The following is a 20359-nucleotide window of genomic DNA, read 5'->3' on the forward strand; positions in this document are numbered from 1 at the left end:
AATTGCTCTCGTGTTTTTTTTTTCAGTTTTTGTAGATGATCTTCTTTATGAACAGTTTATATATGTCTAATAAGTTATTTTCAATCATTAGCTCTTCTGTCGGATGTTGATAAGGCTTTCTAAACATAATTCGAATTATTGATTTATTATTAATTTTAAAGGATTTGAGATGAGTGTATTGAGATGAGTCATGGAAATTATTGAGTCATGGAAAGTGATGAAACAAAAACTTTATTAACTGGGTTAAGTAGGTTAGGTTAGTTTTACTTTTTTTCCATCGTTTCTAATGACTTTATATCAATTTTTAAAGGTGTGTTGAATTGTCACCGTGTTGAGTTATCATGCAACCGTTTAAAAAAAAAGTTTGTATGTGATTTAAAAAGGAACACCCTGTATTCCAAAACTATTTAGGTAATGTAATATTAAATAATATGTTTGGGCGGAGAGCCTAAATTCCGCCCACCCGCGCCGTATGTCGGCGGGCGGCTAATTTCGCAGAGGCCACTTTAGGGCGGATATTCGGACTTTGGTAATAAAACGGACTCTGGCTAAAATATGTGACAATTCTAGTTTGAAACTCTAAGTGGCAATCCTCCTGCCGCATTTCGTCCTTGTTATGGCGAAGTCCTTTTTGGTATATTTAATTACGTTTTTATTATGCGAATTTACCATGAAAAGCGTAAAATTACGCATTACTCTGATGTGCCGAACGTAAAACTACAGGGTTTTCCAATAAGAGGTGTTATTTTGATATTAAGTCGTAAAAGATCAATGGTTTCGTTGCTTGTGTGGCACGTAGCGCCGTCTTGTTGAAAGTAAACATTGTTCAGATTAATACCATCTAATTCCGGCCATGAAAAATCATTAATCATCTCTCGATAGCGCAATCCATTCACCGTAACTGTTGCTCCAGCCTCATGTTCAAAAAAGTAAGGTCCAATGACTCCACCGGACCATAAACCGCACCAAACAGTCACACGTTGAGAGTAAAAAGGCTTTTCAACAATAATTTTTGGGTTTTCAGAGCCTCAGATGCGACAATTTTGCTTGTTGACGAAGCCACCGAGGTGGAAATGGGCCTCATCATTGAAGATGATTTGCATTTGATTCACTCAAGTGAATTTTAATAATTTCAATGCATTGTTGAAGCGTGTATCGTTCCATTTTTATCAATGGCGTAGTTTTTACTTGTCAAATGTAAAAAAAATAACAGCTTCAAAAGTAACATCTACCGAAATAGCGGGCTATTCAAAATAACACCTCTTATTGGAAAACCCTGTATTTCAATTACAATTTTTGGTTAGTTTTATTTCATCTTCCTCTTGGCCCAAGACCTCCATCATTGTACTAGTAACATTGCCCATTATTATAATAACGGCCTCCGTGGTCGTGGGGTAAGCTAGCTAGATAAAATATCAATCAGGAAGTCTTTTAAATCCCGGCGTGCGCAAGTAAATTTATTTGTTTAGTTTGTGTTTTCACAAATTATTAATTAAAAAAATAATATATAGTAAATTTGCAGCACTGTTCCAGAATCGCCTTGGCGTTCGACCACCATTTAGAATTGAAACGGCCTTAACCGTGTTTGGTGATCATACTTGAATAGCCAGGTACTTCCCTACCTTTCTCTTCTCCATCTCCTTCCCCTCCTCACTACCTTCAGCCTCCCAAATTGGGGATGCCATAGTTACTGGCTCCAGACGGCTGGGAGTAGTTGGGACCCTTGTGCTGTATTCACATTAATATATTTTAAGAAGGTCGTAGGAAATCAACTGATTGAATTGTTTTCAATTGTCGAGAGCCATAGAAAGTGTTAATTTGCATAAATCTATCTAAAGATTTAAAAACAAAAAAAAAACAAATAAAAATAAAATATGACAAATAATACAAACCCAGTCAAGAGACAAAAGATGATCAAAAAGAGACATAAAAGAAACAAAAGTGAAATAGATAGATACATAGAAGAGACAAAAGAGAATCAAATAGAGACATAAAAGATCCAAACGAGAATCAAATAGTGACATAAAAGAGACAAAAGAGTGTAACGTTAAAAAATTATGCAAATTTAAATTTTCAAAGTAGTGCCTGATTATTGTTTTGTTGAAAGTTTTTCGGGTGGCTGCCCTACGATCGTGGTACGGAGCAGGCTAGATAACGTGGGTAGAAAGGACGGGTGACGGGGGAAAATCGAACGGACGCGCGGATTTTTTGGAAGACGATTCCGCGGCGCTGAGATTGGTTTGACTATTTCATATTAAGACGTAGACTAGTTGAGGCGAGTTCCAAACGCGCCATTGGAACTATTGAGTGTGTACGTTGCGTTTTGCCAGACCAATTTATAACAAAAAATGAAAAAGAGCACGCGGATACCATCAACCAATCCTTTGGAGAATGAAGGATACAGACTTTCCGTGTAGACTAACCAAACATAAAACAAACGTTTTGACTCCTGTGCAAGATCAGCCTGTTCTTTGTTCGAGTGTTGTTATTCAGTGAGATTAAAATATACAATCAGTTATTTGGATTATAAAATAGTTTTATTTGTGAGTGTTTTTGAATTATAATTCCTTGGAGACTACACTGGATTACCAAGCGTGATTTCGGGGTGACACAAAGATGAATCCTCATTGTCTCCGCGTAGCCTGCCAAACGTTCAATGGATGCTGGTTAATTGAGGATGGCCTCGCGCACTCCTTCCCACGAATCTCTACCTTTAACTAACTCATTCGGATTTCGCGGGAACCTGTGATCAAGGTTCTTCAATGCTTTCACACATTCTGCCCTCCTTGCCTTAGCCCCATCCTAGCCCTGGTGATTGAAAAGGGTCCATATTCATCAGACGTGACATTGGCGCCCAACGTGGGGCAGCTACCCGAAAAACTTTCAACAGAACAAAACATATCATAACATTTCAATAATCGGACACTACTTTGGCAATTTAAATTTGCGTAATTTATTAACGTTACAAGAGAATCAAATAGTGACATAAAAGAAAAAAAAGATAATCAAATAGAGACATAAAAATACAAATAGAGATACCCAAGAAGTGATACTAATAATAATAAGAGTTTATTCCGGAATGTATTCAGAGGTAGTTAATTTCCATATTATATAAATACAAGACAAAAAATAAGAAAACAGAGATAGGCAATGCGGAATAAAAACAAAAAATGTGTTCAAGCAGCCGTTTATGGAGGATATTTGAACAACTCCCGTCTTCAGAGGACCAGCAGGGGGTACTCCATACCCAGGCAACCATAGCAGTGATGTTAGTGTTATTTGAATACATAATATAATTAGCGCAACATACTTTTTTAATCCATATAAATATCGATGAAAATGTCTACTTCAGCACACTTTATCAAAATAAATTAAGTATCTGTTTTTATATTAATTATTCATCAAAATAGTAATCTTGAAATACATTAAATTGATTTCTGTGACTTAAAGTCAATAAATCCCTCAATATTTGATAGTTTATACCTTATTTTTAGGTTTTATAAATTTGGCATATTATGGCAAGCGATAGCACGAAAAGTTTTTGCAAACATGGCACAATATACCATAAATCGCTCGAGTGAATATGTACACAACTTCTATTTTTTATAACGTCTCACTCCTACGTACTTCCAATGTAATTATTTTGTTATATAAGTGTTTTCAGATTTATAAGACAATCAAAAAGTGATCCGTTTTCTGTTTGTTCAATTATCATGATTAGCACGTTCAACAGACAGGTTTTCGGCAAGCATTATTTTATCAGGGAATACGACAAAGTTAAATTTAGTTATATATGTGTTAATGGAGGGAAATTCAATTTCTGATTAACATATTTGCTTTAATTGCAGAAGAAAGTTTTAATTGCTTTCGGTATTTTTCCCTAAAATTTATAATCGTTTTATTCACGTGGTTACTCGTTTCTGAAAAGTTTTAATTCATTTTTTACATTAATTATAAAAATATTGTCTTCGATAATCACAAATTCACTCTGTGACTTCATTTTAATTTAATGAAAAATCACTTAACAATGGTTTCTTCATAATGATAAACGTATAAAGAAGATTAATAAATATAATAATAGATAAATAAGTACATACAAACTAAAATATTACAGTGATAGTTACGTACAATTTTATTAATTACCTACTTCAAATACTTTCGTTTATTATATTACACCACAATGAAATAATACTTTTTTTAAGAAAAGAAATAGCTAAATGCACAGTTATTGCCGACAATTTATAGTAATAGCCCACAATATGACACTGATGGCCACTTAAGTAATTTGAAAAAAATAATGATTTTTTTTTTTTTTACATTAACTCCACACATTTATATTTTTAGTTTAAATTTATCTTAATCTTATTTTTAATTCTTCACCAACATTATATATATTTTCTTTAAATGTATTATAAAGATTTTTTGTATTCTAAAATGGAGGTCTCTGCACGGTTAAGCCACCCAGTGAGGCCAACATTACTAAATTGTATTAAGAAATGTAAAATATTGTAGCAAAATAAATAAATAAACAGGGGGCCTCGAGGAAAATAATTTCCCTCAGGTCCTATATCATCTTTGGGAATGCTATGTGGAGGCTCTTTTAGATGAGATGAAGGAAAATAAGGAGTCTTTAAGAGACCCATGTTGTATGTGGGAGGAAATACAGATGCTGGCAAATCGTTCCACAACCCCGAGCTGTTGAACTCATGAAGGAGTCGTAGAAGCGACCCATTATCGTGTGACAAATGACAACCGTTTATATTTATACTGGGCGTGTTTCCCCACAATGCACCCGTGTCGAATGGATCGATGACGCTAGTACCTCGGAGTATCTTACATTGTAATACAAATAACAGTTATTGCTTATTTGTGCATAGTGATAGCCCATAATAATGACAGTGATAGCCAACTTTTAAAAGTGTTATAAAAACAACTTCAAGACTGCACACATTTATTTAATTTAATTATCAATAAAATATTAAGATAATATAAGAAATACCTGCAAAATTGAATAAAAAAACTTGGATGCGCTTCACGAAATCTGTTTTCATTTTTTAACATCATCGATGTATCTGCCAATGTGGTGGTTTGTTGATTCATATTGAACTAATAGAGACGTCGGTTTTAACATCGAGGCTGTATCTGCCGATGTGGCGGTTTGTTGATTCACATTGAACTAATAGAGACGTCTGTTTTAACATCGAGGCTCTATCTGCCGATATGGCGGTTTGTTGATTCAAATTGAACTAATATTTTTATTTTTATTTTTTTATTTTATTTATTAGCACACTTTTATTTTTATCATACTTTTATAGTGACGTATTGCCATCTCACTAGTTGTGGAACGCATAGATAATAATAGAGACGTCTGTTTTAAAATCGTGGCTGTATTTGTCGATGTGGCGGTTTGTTGTTTCGATTGAACTAAAAGACACGTCTGTTTTAACATCGTCCCTGTATCTGCCGATATGACGGTTTGTCGATTCACATTGAACTAATAGACACGTCTGTTTTAACATCGTCGTCCCTGTATCTGCCGATATGACGGTTTGTCGATTCACATTGAACTAATAGACACGTCTGTTTTAACATCGTGGCTGTATCTGCCAATGTGGTGGTTTGTTGATTCATATTGAACTAATAGAGACGTCTGTTTTCACATCGTGCCTGTATCTGCCGATGTGGCGGTTTGTTGATTCACATGGAACTAATAGAGACGTCTGTTTTAGCATCGTGGCTGTATCTGCCGATGTGGCGGTTCGTTGATTCACATGGAACTAATAGAGACGTCTGTTTTAGCATCGTGTCTGTATCTGCCAATGTGGCGGTTTGTTGATTCACATTGAACTAATAGAGACGTCTGTTTTAACGTCGTGGCTGTATTTGCCGATGTGGCGGTTTGTTGATTCACATTGGCAGATCACTTTCGTCGTCCCTGTATCTGCCGATATGACGGTTTGTCGATTCACATTGAACTAATAGACACGTCTGTTTTAACATCGTGGCTGTATCTGCCGATGTGACGGTTTGTCGATTCACATTGAACTAATAGACACGTCTGTTTTAACATCGTGGCTGTATCTGCCGATGTGGTGGTTTGTTGATTCATATTGAACTAATAGAGACGTCTGTTTTCACATCGTGCCTGTATCTGCCGATGTGGCGGTTTGTTGATTCATATTGAACTAATAGAGACGTCTGTTTTAGCATCGTGGCTGTATCAGCCGATGTGGCGGTTTGTTGATTCACATGGAACTAATAGAGACGTCTGTTTTAGCATCGTGGCTGTATCTGTAGATGTGGCGGTTTGTTGATTCACATGGAACTAATAGAGACGTCTGTTTTAGCATCGTGTCTGTATCTGCCAATGTGGCGGTTTGTTGATTCACATTGAACTAATAGAGACGTCTGTTTTAACGTCGTGGCTGTATTTGCCGATGTGGCGGTTTGTTGATTCACATTTAACTAATAGAGACGTCTGATAAGGTTCCATAGTAAGCGTCAAAAAGAAGAAGAAGATCGTTACAAAGTGAGATGTTTGTAAATACGAATGACAGAGGTAGCGTGCTAATATATTTTTTTTATAATTAATATGCGTAAGCGAAAATATTTAATAAAGCGTGAATTATTTATAATAAGGCAAAAATATCTTAATTAGCATTTAAAGAAACACTGTGAATTTTTTTATATCTATAACATGATATAACACAACCAGATATGCATATAATTACCTATTTAACTAAGAAAATGTATTGAAATTACCTTAAAAAATAACATATATTTTTTCAAGAGCTTAAAGCTTAAACTGTTCAAAGAAATTAAAATGCAGTAGAAATTTTATAAGCCGGATATTAAGTCATATTTAAGCTTAAAAAGGTGATCATTTGATGTATTTTACTATATGAATTATTTAGGTTAGTGAGAAAATAACAATCAAAGTGAGAGTGGACAATCACTGGTGGCGGGCAATAATAGTCTAGTTTACCCTACACGTAATCTTTACAGATTTATTCCACGGTCCATAATAAAAGTTGTAAAAATATGATTTGTGTATTTTTAGGATACGTTTAACGCATACCCAACTACTCCTACAATGTTGTGTAACTTAGTGCCGTACGATGTAAACACTTTTTATGATCGCTCCTTAATCTTACGTACGAATGTCTTTAAACGGGACGGTGGAAAGTGGGAGTGAATATTTCTCAAACGAAACTAGAGCAAAATACTTATACTGTGGTATGGATTTTATATCAGAAATGTGTACAGTATACTCTTGATTTACTGGCAAACACTGTTATATTCCAAAAAATGAATACAGTAGAATCTCTATTTATCGGGATATATTCAATAAAAAAACCCGTTTGTCAGATTTCTCAGGTAATCCCAATATGATAAAAACATTTTTAAAGAAAATAGGACAGTAATATTAAGGAATTCAAATCCAAGAAAACCGAACTTGTCTCGATTATGTGGTATTGTGAACATGCTCCTAGCATACTTAAATATATTTTATTCGCTTGGCAAGGAAATAATGTACAGGGTTTTCCAATAAGAGGTGTTATTTTGAGTAGCCCGCTATTTCGGTAGATGTTACTTTTGAAGCTGTCATTTTTTAACATTTGACAAGTAGAAACTACGCCATTAATAAAAATGGAACGATACACGCTTCAACAACGCATTGAAATTATTAAAATTCACTTGAGTGAATCAAATGCAAATCATCTTGAGTGATGAGGCCCATTTCCACCTCGGTGGCTTCGTCAACAAGCAAAATTGTCGCATCTGGGGCTCGGGAAACCCAAGAGTTATTGTTGAAAAGCCTCTCTATCCTCAACGTGTGACTGTTTGGTGCGGTTTATTGTCCGGCGGAGTCATTGGACCTTACTTTTTCGAAAATGAGGCTGGAGCAACAGTTACGGTGAATGGATTGCGCTATCAAGAGATGATTAATGATTTTTTATGGCCGGAATTGGATGGTATTGATCCGGACAACGTTTACTTTCAACAAAACGGCGCTACGTGCCACACAAGCAACGAAACCACTGAACAAAATAACACCTCTTATTGGAAAACCCTGAATTATGCGCTTCGTATATTATCTTCTTAACGAAAAAATATTTTATAAGAATCTAAGTGCTCAAGAGAAATATGTTTTATATCAGTAGAAATTCTGAATGCGGGGCGTTAACTCCTCCAGCGTTTTAGAGTCATACGAGTATATGACCGGGTGTCCATATTTTATAAGAGTATTTTTATCTTTTTTTCTATCACGCGAAAATACGTGATTTTTTGAAGTTAGAAAGAAAAATGATAATGCTTTCGAGTGTGCTTCAAATATTTATACTGAATGCCATTAATAAAATCCTAAAAATAACCAAAAGAATCATTCATATTTGCGCCGCTATCGTAACAGTCGGTTAATTCTTATTTTTTTATTAAATTAACGAGAAAAAAGTCATGTTACAGTTTTCTCACAAATTCCACAAACAAAACAAATGTGTTTTCGAAATATCGAGTTCCCTCAATTTTTCTGTAATTGGAGTAAAAAATTAAGTAATAATGTGGTTAGAGTTTTCGACAATATTTTTCGCGTTTGATATTAAAATTTTATTATTTAGAAATAGTAATGTATATATTAATTGCATACACCGGAAAGATGATTTTATTTTGTTTCTAAAACAGTATTTTTTTTAAGGAAAATTTTAAAAATTAGATGTAAATGGCGCATTTGAAAGAAAATATTGCAAACTAAACCAATGTGTTGAAAGTACTGAAAGGTTAAGGTGAAGCTTAATGCCAAATCACTATTTTTATTAATATTTATAACGAATTGGTGTACATTATGAAAACCAAAAAATATGCTTTAGTTAAATTGAAGGTTTTCCTATCGCTTCGCTTGAGTAGAAACAAATAAAAAAATAAATGCAAACTACCACAAAAATATTTTTTCAATAGAAATGTATGAAAGCACAAAGGAAACAACTTTTAAAAATACAGTTTTATGGCTCCGATTATCTGTGACAGTTACACTTGATTAAATTTTTTGCTTTCTTATAAAATTATTTACAAAATAAATAAAAACCAGTTTTTTGCTTGAAATCGAACGTTTCTAGACTCCGTTTGTAAAGCGATTTTAATCCCTATTACCTACGATATAAGGTATACCAAGAATATACACATTTTTGGCTTGTAGCTTTCTCTTACGCATTAAAGAAATGAATTAAGCCGCTTCCCGATTAGTCCGAACCCAGAAAATCGAGATTCTCCTGTATTTCGAATAAATACCTTTAGCCAAATAGAAAAATCATTTTTGTTTATTTCCTAATAACATCATGTATCACGTACAATAAACTTTATAGATTTTAATACAGACCATAAAGGCAAGACGTGGGACGAGTCTTGTGCAGAAATATTGTCGCTCGTAAAATAAAATATGAATTATTTTATTATTATGTGAAATGTTATGTGTTAATACAGCATATGGAAAGCGCACGTGTGTTATTGGATATATAAAAAAAAATAATGATACAATAAATAAAATTTTTGCCTTTTTTATTGTGTGCTTTAAGAATGAGAAAAGAAAAGTCATGAGTCCGTGAAATGATTTGGAAATTTTTGGTTTTTTACTGTTGAAACTAACTATGAAACTATTCGCTGAAGAGGTAGGCAGAGAGGATGAAACGCCACTCAACTCTGTCTTGGCCATTGAGCTATACAATTAGAGGCGCTATTGGGTATTAATATCTCGTCGAAACTCGTCGATGAGCGGTACGCGTAGACCGGATTCGGTAGTATTAGTTAGAGGTCAGTTGGAGGTGTGATATCTTAATTTTGGAGGCGGGTATGAACCATTTATTGGATAGCTGAAAACCCTACCATAGGTCACATTAGTGGTTTGATACGTTTGGTAACTTAGCAGGGGTGCTCTGGTTCATGGGATGTGGTTTGTCTAGATCTTGGCGGCAGTTGCGTTTGACCACCTACCGCGCAGCGGGCCGGATCGGGAGAAGCTGGTTGAAGGAGACCTTTTGACCTCTTCAGCCGGACTATCTTAACCCATTGCCTTACACAACAGTGGGAGGGATGGATTTATTTGTCCGTTACTCCTAGACACATTGATATACGGATTAATTCCCACCCTCATACCGTTTTACTTCAAAGAATTTCACACAGTATCCTCAAAGATGGCCCATAGATTTTTTTTTCAAGGCTTCCTGTCTGGAGCTAATGCATAAAAGAAAAGTGGAACCTATTTTTATGATTCATGTCTCATCTAGAAGTAATGCATCAATGGTCTTGGCACACATCCACTATGCAGTGCCGGTTCGTGGCTTATCTCACAGGGAGTTCAATCGGTATATAAAAGTAAGTTAAAAATATCTGGAGGTATTTTACATACTGTACATATTTTTCCATAGATCTTAAAGATTTTCATCACATCACTGCAACAGAGATTGGCGACCTAGCAACAAAATACAATTTGTCGATTTATTAAAACTTTAATTAAATATTAATGTCTTACATGATATCTTCGAAATTGTAGAGAATGGACGCAACATACCTGTAACAAAAGAAAAAAACCAAGTTAATCATAAGTGCTCCATTTACATCGATTTTTTTAGTAAAATGATGTGTGATGTAATGTAGTACTCTCAGAAACTATGAATACATTTAAAATATTTATTTTATTTTATTTAAACGCCCATAGGGCTTTCACCTATAGTAATGTACATCTTTATTTTTTAAGTTATACAGATGACATTAAAAAAATCTGTGTTCGCAAAATACAGGTTACATAAAAAAATATCAGAGTTAACAAAATATGTTACATAAAATATAAGAGTTTAAAAAATATAGGTATGGATAGAGTACAAATAAGTGAGACGAAAAATAGCAAATCTGCCAAAATCCTCCAAATCAACCATAATGATAATAAGAAAGTGTAACAATAGTATACAAATTAGGTAAAAATAATTCGCACATACTCCGTTTAAAGTTTGCCAAGTTCAAATTATTGTCAAATACATTTATATTGTTTAAGTATTTGTTACCAAGACTGTGTAAACGTTGTATTGGAGAGTGAAAACTATATTTGGAATGAGATGTATGTATGTAAAATGTTGATATTTGCCTAGGTATGTGGAGATATATTAAATGCAGGAGTTCACAGCAATCGAATTTAGAGTTCAATAAGTTTAATAAAAAGGTTAGGTCGTTTATTTTTCTTCTGTTTTCTTATGTCGGAATATTTAAAAGATTCAATAATAACTGGTAATTTATGTGTTCTAAAGGGATGTTAAGTTTAAAATTGACGAAGCGTAGAAATTTTCTTTGGATTCTTTCAACATTACGAATATGTACATTATAGAAGGGCGACCAAACTATGAGTTATGTCCTATCAGGCTTCTAACAAGGGATATGTACAATAGTTTTATGATTTGTAAAGATTCAATGTTTTTAATTGTTCTTAATATAAAACCTAATGTTTTCATACCCTTATTCTGAATGTGGGCCGTAAAGTCTAGTTTGTCATCCATTATTATGCCAAGATCTCGCATTTCTTTTACTCTTTCTAAATTTGTTTTATTTATTGAATAGCCAAAAAATTGTGAAAGATTTAATGTGTATTTTCTGATCATGATTAAAATCTCACTAAAAATATATTTTCAATTATAATTACTGATTTAAAAAACGATCTAAAACCGTACATTCCGAAACGTTTCCAACTGGCTACAACGTCATTATTACATAGGAAACGCCAATGTCTGGTGAGACGGCTGACACCAACGTCATCCAGCGTGACGTCGAATAAAATTGGCGGAGATCGGGAATGGCAGATTTTATATCAAAATAGAAAATTTATTCGTCAGCAAGAAAGTAAAATAAAAATTCAAAAAACAGTGAAAATATCTTTTTTGCCCCAAGGATTCCAAATTTAAATCAGTATAGAAATCGCTGAAGTAGTCTCGGATAGGGAATTCAACGATAATGACTGAATAACCAACTCACTCTCACGTCATTTCCCCGTAAGGGTAGGCAGATAGGATGGACCGCCAAAAAAACTTGGTCATTGCACACACTCCTTGCTTCGTTCACATTTGTAATCGTCTCTCGAATACCCATCTATTATCTTGAAATGGTCCGATTCAAGTGTTTCGTTAACTTGATAGTGATATATATTCATCGGGTTGTCCCCGTTTCCTTCTATCATGCACATTTGCGTCATGTATTCACTTTGCAATACTCAAGTATTTGGTTCACTTGATAGTGCCATATCTTCATTAAGTTGTCCCCGTCTTTTTATATCATGCACATTTGAGTCATGTATTCATTTTGCAACACTATTTCAGTATTTGGTTCACTTGATAGTGCCAAATCTTCATTAAGTTGTCCCCGTCTTCTTCTATCATGCACATTTGCGTCATGTATACACTTTGCAACACTCAAGTATTTGGTTCACTTGATAGTGCCATATCTTCATTAAGTTGTACCAGTCTTCTTCTATCATGCACATTTGCGTCATGTATCCACTTTGCAACACTCAAGTATTTGGTTCACTTGATAGTGCCATATCTTAATCGGGTTGTCCCCGTCTTATTCTATCGTGCACATTTGCGTCATGAATTCACTTTGCAAACACTTTTTACCCCACAAACGCTTCAGCGAACTCATTTCTACAGCGTTCAGTCTACTTTCATCCTTCTTCTGCTATTTCTATGCCTCACTGACACACACACTGGGGTTAGTACCAGCACTCCATTGTGGACTACAAGCCTCACTTCTTTAGACAGTTCATCGTTACCGACAATAGCGTGTTCTTCAATAATAGAGTTTCTTGCAATTACCCATCTTACAATATCAACCTTTCCATTTCTTGTAAATATTATTATTTTTTTATAATGATAAACTACCATTATGAAAAAAATAATAAAGTAAATAAAGTTGGTCGTTTACAGATGAAAAAATATAATAAGCAGTAATTGTTTATTGAATTATTAGAACATATTGGATTATTTGGCGTGTTGAAAATAAGCCGACGTAGCTCAGTGGTCCAGAGCATCTGACCGGACATCAGAAGGTGCGGGTTCAATTCCCATCGGTGGCATTTATTTTTGCTCGAGAGATATTTTCAATTTGTATGTACATTTCAGGCGACTAATTTATTGCTTATAATAATTTGTTATCCTTTGTGCTTCGCATAAAAAACCTGGTCTTATAAACATTAGTTTATCATAATACAAAAATAATATTTGACAAGTCTAAATATTTCACCAACAAATGTAGATATAATATTTCTCGACCCCAACTAGTGGGAAATATGATTTAAGATTTTCACTGCAAAAAGTATTTTTTTTTATTTGTTTTTGGGGTGTTATGCCGTGTTGCGCTAACTCCTTCTTTAGCCAACGTTTCGGACAGCATTGAGTGTCAGCAATGTGAGCTTATGTATGAGGCTGTGATACCGTGTTGCCAGCTCCAACCCTCTGAGCTGACATTAAAGTATAATTTTTTTATAGTGGTTTTCTTCGTTTAGCTCTGGTGTAGCCGTCAATTACCGGATACCAAGAACTATTGAGCTTAGCTAAAGAAGGAGTTAGCGCAACGCGGCATAATACCCCAAAAACAAATAACAAAAAAAATCTTATGGGAAATTTAGCACTAACTAAGCCTTTCCTACAAAAATAAAGTTGGTTGTTTACAGGTGAATAAATGTAATAAGCAGTAATTGTTGATTGAAGTATTAGGCGTGTTGGAAATAAGCCGACATAGCTATGTTGTCCAGAACACCTGACCGGACATCAGAAGGTGCGAGTTCAATTTATTTCAATTTGTATGGTATAACTTGTTAATATACTTCATCTGTTCCTTCATTCACAAACTCATCCACCTGCTCTAAGTGGTCATTATTCACAACTGTATTGCACACATGTATAGTTGGGAAATCAGTATTACCTGAAATTAAAATTGACTCGTCGAAAAATAACTTTTATAAAACTCTGTAAAACTCCCAGTGACCCATTTAAAAACTCGTTCCGGCTGCACGGTTGTTTGAGAGAACTTTATCTGTCAAGGATGTTGTTTGTAGGTAACTACGTTTCAATGGAAACTTCTGTCTGTTCCACTACATTAGTTTTAGACTCTCTACATAAATTGAAACGTCAGCAGAACTAACCCTTTGAAACTGTTTGTTGCTTTTGAAATGTTTCAGTTTTACCTAAATTTTAACCCTTAAATGCAGGTTTATTAATTTTTCTGGAAAAAAATATATTTTGCTGATATTTACATGCGTATGCAAGGAAATATAAAGAATTTTATTTTTTTGTAATTTTTTAATGATATTTGATTAAAAAAAATTGTTGCAGGTTTACAAAACCATGTATTTAATATAAATTAATATAAACAATTTACGTATGAAAAAAAAAATAATAAAAAAATTTCTCAAAACTAATGAGTGTACCGGAAAAATACGAGTTATTACATATAAGTATTGTATTATTGTATCTACTTACCTAAGAAAATCAAAATAATAACAGCAAAACAAAACTGTAATTCTAACCTCCAACCAATTTTCAAGAATCTTCACTTTGTTAAAGAAAAAGTGACAGATGACAAAAAATTTTGAAAAAAAAAGATGATGCCACTCGATAAAATATATTACATTAAATTAAATCTGAGAAAAATTGTAGGATTTTTTGTTAAGCGGAAAGCATTCATACAATATTTGACTATCAAAAAAAATTATTTTCAATTTTCTCTATGATATAAGTAGCTAACGTGTACCCGGAATTGCTGAGAGATAGAAATATACCATAAAGGACTTTTCTGTAGGTCTTTATAAGCTATACAATTTCGTAGTACATTATTTTGATGATTCCTATAAGGTTTAGCCAGCGTTAGCAATGTAAGGCTTGATTACAAAATGTCGATTTTTATCCACTTTCCATAATTATTATACATGTAAACCTTCCGGGAGAAATTCACTAAATGATAGTGAAAACTCTTTTAAAATCCGTTGCGTGGTTTAGAAGAACTACACGCACAAACGCGGATAGCAATTTTTTTATATAATGTTATTAATAACTTAATAAATAAAATTTCAAATTGTGGTATTTTATCATTAGAGACAGAATTAACAAACTCAAAAGAAAAATGTGAAACAGAAAAGCGTCTAGGAACTGAACCCAGGACTTCTTCCTTGCCGGGGAAGTGCCCTGACCACTGAGATAATTTGACCGTATCAAAATTCGTCTGATAGTTACCAAAATTATATTCATTTAATGAAGGTATATTTTTTGGCTGCTTTCTTTAAATATGATTGCAAGATTCTACCCCAGCTAAATGCAATCGAAATAGGAAAGGTTGTTTTACAGAAATTAAAATTTAAACTTTTCATCAAATAGCCATTTAGCGTCATTTTGTTTTTTGATAGTTAGAGGTCCCCTTCAAATACTGATTCTATGTCCGTTTCAGCTTTTGAACAAATCAACAGAAGAGGACAACTATCATGTTGTTAAGCTTTTTAGGTTATTACAATTTGATAGAAAGGTGAATCGCACCTAGAATCGGTGTTTGACGGGGACCTCTCATATGTCATAAGAACAAAATGGCGCTAAGCTGCCATTTAATGACTAAGGATGTTTCAAGGAATTTGAACAAATCTTTAAATTTCAATGTTAACTTTCAAGTTCTGTGAAAGGTCTTTTCGAGTTCTGTTAACATATTAGTTAAGCCAAGTAACTGGAATACAATGATATAAAAACAGAAGTTGAATAGGAAATTCAAGGAACCCTAAGATGAACGTTGTAACTTTTCACCTTCACAGACAACGACATTGTAAATAAATAAAAGTGTTAAAAATGTTCGAATGGGGCGTTTCATAGAATTTTAATAATTCATCAAATTTCAAGGTTGATTTTCAAGTTCTGTGAAAGGTCTTTTCAAGTTCTGTTAACATATTAGTTAAGCAAAGTAACTGGCCTACAATGATATAAAAACAGAACTTGAATATGAAATTCAAGGAACCCTAAAATGAACTTTGCAACTTTTCACCTTCACAGACAACGACATTGTAAATAAATAAAAGTGTAAAAAATGTTAGGATGGGACGTTTGATAGAATTTTAACAATTCATCAAATTTCAAGGTTGATTTTCAAGTTCTGTGAAGGTTCTTTTGAGGTTCTGTTATTATTTCAGTTTTGTGAAGCAACTGGTTAATAATGATATATTAATAAAACTTGAATAGAACCTTTACAGAACTTGAAAAATAATTCAAATTCCGTGATTAGACATACGTGAATTTCGGCACAACAACTGGCCCTCAGTAAACTTTCAAAATCATTAATGATTAGAGATTTTGATCAGAATTTAAATTTTTGACTTTATAAACATTTACAAAAAAATATGCTTTTTAAATGACGAATGATTAATTTATAACATAATATTAATATTTTATTGCTTCTCTGATACGATTTAATCATTTCCGATTTTGAAAATGAAAAGTTCATTTGAATTGAACAATATAAAGCATTACGAATGAATACAATTTCAAATCACTCACGCACTCATGCACCAACACCTGAAATTAATAGGTATATGCATAGGTAAAAGCAAAACGTAGAACCAACGACTTCAACTGTCTGCGGCCAGTGGAATTATAAAATACTAAATTGGGGAAGTACCTGGATATTCAGATCCAGTCACAAAGCGCGGCTAGTGCCATTTAAAACTCCGACAGAAAATTCAAGCTTTGGACAAAGACACTACCAATACCATGCAATAAAAGCTTTCAACAGTTTAAAACTTGAAATTAAAATTGAAGAAAGTAAAAATAAATTCACACACAAAATTACAAAATGGATTAAAGAACAAAAAAGACAATATTACCAAAATTTCATAGCAAAAAATACAAATAAAACCTTCACGTAACACACAAAACCAATATAAACACACATCACTCACAAACACACAAGATTATTTTCAATGTACTTTTTTTTTTAATTTTAAATATATTATTATGTATTTTTAATTTTAAATGTATAATTTTTCTCATTAAATGTATTATGTAGTTTATATTTCATATTATAAAATGAAGGCCTCAGCACGGGCAAGCCGTGAGGCCTACATTACTGGAAAACCTGAATTGTAAAAAATATTGTACCTAATAAAAAAAAAAAAAACAATGTTTCGATTCAGAATGCTTGTCTTTCACCGTTATATTGTAAAGAATCTAGCACTCAAAGTACACCCATAGATGGTTCTAGGTGAGTATATTAAGCTACCCATAGATGGCGTTAGCTGTCCAGAATAAAATTTTGATATATAAGATAAGATCTCAAGGTCGGGGTCCAGATTATTCCAACCGCCTGTTAATTAAAATATCAGAATCCATAAATCTATCACAATAAAAGTATTTTGTTAAAGAGTTTTATTGTATCAGAGATTTTGCGAGAAAACCCCGGAGACACAACAGTTACATGCCAACCTTGCTCTTAAGAGGAAGCTACAAGCCAAAAATGTGTATATTCTTGGTATACCTTATATTGTAGGTAATAGGCATTAAAATCGCTTGACAAACGGAGTCTAGAAACTTTCGATTTCAAGCACAAAACTGGTTTTTATTTATTTTATTAATAATTTTATAAGAAAGCAAAAAAGTTAATCAAGTGAAACTGTCACAGATAATCTTAGCTATAATAATGTATATTTTTTTAAGTTTTCCTTTATGCGTTCATACATTTCAATTGAAATTTTTTTTTTTAGTAGTTTACATTTATATTTTTTATGGAGTAATTTATCTTTTTATTTGTATTTTACTCAAGCGAAACAATAGGAAAACCTTCAATTTATCTACAAAATATTTGTATTAATTTATATCTTATTAATTCGGTATTCATAAGGTACACCAATTCGTTACAAATATTAATCAAAATAGTGATTTAGCATTAAGCTTCGCCTTAAAGTGGTGTTGGCGTAAATTACAAAGAAAAAAATAACCTCAGAAAAATGGGAAGACAACTCTTTTAGATCACGTCTAATGTAATTTTTTTTCTCAGGGTTCTGAAAAACCCTCAGAAACATTTCAATTCAACTTGTTATTTCCAATAACAGGAATATCTTTCTATTTTATAACCGCACACTGAACAAATAATCACTAGAAGTGTCATCTTTACCGATCTAAAAGAAACTGATGTCATCAAATTTCATTTTATATTCGGGCGCCTCCGACTTCTATAATTATTATCTCCGAGAAAGACACTAGCAGTAGCGAAGCATTTAGTGGGATCCACTAGTACCTATTTATATTTCATCTAGAATACATTTCTATAGGTTTGTGTCTTCAGTGTTATCAGATCACATAGGGTGTAAATAATTTTGTTCACTTCCTCAGCATAAAAACCCCAGAGAGTTCGAATTTCGAATAGATAGGCTTCCTTTATTGAATTACGGATAACGTGAACAATATTACGTAGCTGTTGAGAAGTAAGTCAAGCGATGAGAATCACTGAAAACTATTATAATGTTACATAGCTGTTGAAAAGTTAGTTAAACTATAAGATTCACTGAAAACTGTTATAATGTTACATAGCTGTCGAAAAGTTAGTCAAACTATAAGAATCACTGAAAACTATTATAATGTTACATAGCTGTTAAAAAGTTAGTTAAACTATAAGAATCACTGAAAACTGTTATAATGTTACATAGCTGTTGAAAAGTTAGTTAAACTATAAGAATCACTGAAAACCGTTATAATGTTACATAGCTGTTGAAAAGTTAGTCAAACTATAAGAATCACGGAAAATGTAAAACGATAATTGTTGCGAGCGTTCTATGTGCCCGAAAACGGTTCAATTTATCTTTCTTCCCTTGAACATGATCTTGTTTTTACAAATTCTTTCTTTAAAATGTATCATTAACCTGTCTGGTGCCTAGGAGTCGAAGGTTTTATGTGTGTGATAAAAGATTTTAATGGGCGTGTCCCCGTGCCAGAAACAAAGCTAATTTTATCCTAAATTCTGATGAAATTGATCAAGTTTTAAAATATCGACATTCTTTCTTGAAAAGATGTTTAAATTCATTGGCCTATTTGGAAAGTACCTACTGTAATATTGGTATAGATAACACTTACATGTAGAGATTATTCACTTCAAACCAAACATGACACAATTTAATTAATATTTAAATAATAAATTTGGATCTACTAAAAACAGATTATTGTTGAATAATTATTTGTTAATGTTTTTAAACACTGGCATTAATTGTCATCTTCTTTTTATTTTGTTATATTCTCGTTTCATTTCATGTAGTATCCTTTTATTTTCACTACTGCATTGTATCTATATTATAAATATGTAATATGTTCAACTCAAGTTAACTGCTACTAACCTAATATTTAATACTGCCGCCTTTGATCACAACACAGTGTCATCCTTGTCTCCAAGAGAATACTGTGTTTTATCAATGACCGCAGAATAACACTTTAATTGATAACAATATGCGAACACCTCAGCACAGGTTCTACAGTAAGGTGTTCACATAATACCACTACCAACCTCTTATATACCAACAGTTCTATAGTTTTTCTATACCACGAGAGATAGGAAAAGAAAAACGTTATGTAAAATATATTTTTTGTCTTTGGTGATAATTAATATACATAATCTAACGTACTTAATTCTTCTATTTACCTCTAATTGCTACACATATATTATTTTTTTTAACAGTTTTCTTTTACTTGCCTCTTTTTTTATTGCAATTGACATCTCTATAACATTTTGATGAATATCCGTTTCATTGACATTGTGGTAAAAAATAAACAATTCTATAAATTTATTAGAATTAACTTATTGAAGCATTTAACTCTTGATGTGCCCACCCAAAGTTTTTAACGCGCACCATCGGATTATATTTTCGTCATAACTTAGTTGTTTTTTTTTTTTGCAATATGATTTTATATATAATATATTGTATTGTCTTACTAGATAATGTGTTTATATACAGGGCGTCCGCGGGTAAAGTGGACTAACTTCGGGCGGTCATTTTACATGATGGAAGAAGAAAAAGTGATGAAAAATTTTATTCGAAATTCCAACATTTTAAAGTAGTTTATAAAGGTAAGAATATTTATAATAAATACTCTTCTATTGAATATATTGCATGAAATGAATTATATGCGGATAAAAACATTGGAATTTCGAAAACAATTATTTTTCTTTTACACTTCTATCGTAATGTAGAATCACCTCCCGATATTAGCGCATTTTACCCTCAGACGCACTGTAGTGTTCGTGTACTTGTAAACGTTTTATAAATGTTGTTTTCGTGTGTATAAGTCCATTTGGAATAAAGAACAATTTTCTA

The 20359-nt window shown here is 32.9% G+C and overlaps 1 protein-coding gene across 1 annotated transcript in view; it reads right to left on the reverse strand.

Annotated features, from left to right (window-relative positions):
* SPR (G protein-coupled sex peptide receptor) overlaps positions 1-20359 on the reverse strand; it is a 535487-nt gene that overhangs the window by 263821 nt on the left and 251307 nt on the right. The gene's annotated exons all lie outside the window — the stretch shown is intronic.

Source organism: Hesperophylax consimilis, chromosome 30 (genome assembly GCF_061612785.1).
Source record: "Hesperophylax consimilis isolate HC1 chromosome 30, BYU_Hcon_1.0, whole genome shotgun sequence".
Taxonomy (NCBI): domain Eukaryota; kingdom Metazoa; phylum Arthropoda; class Insecta; order Trichoptera; family Limnephilidae; genus Hesperophylax; species Hesperophylax consimilis.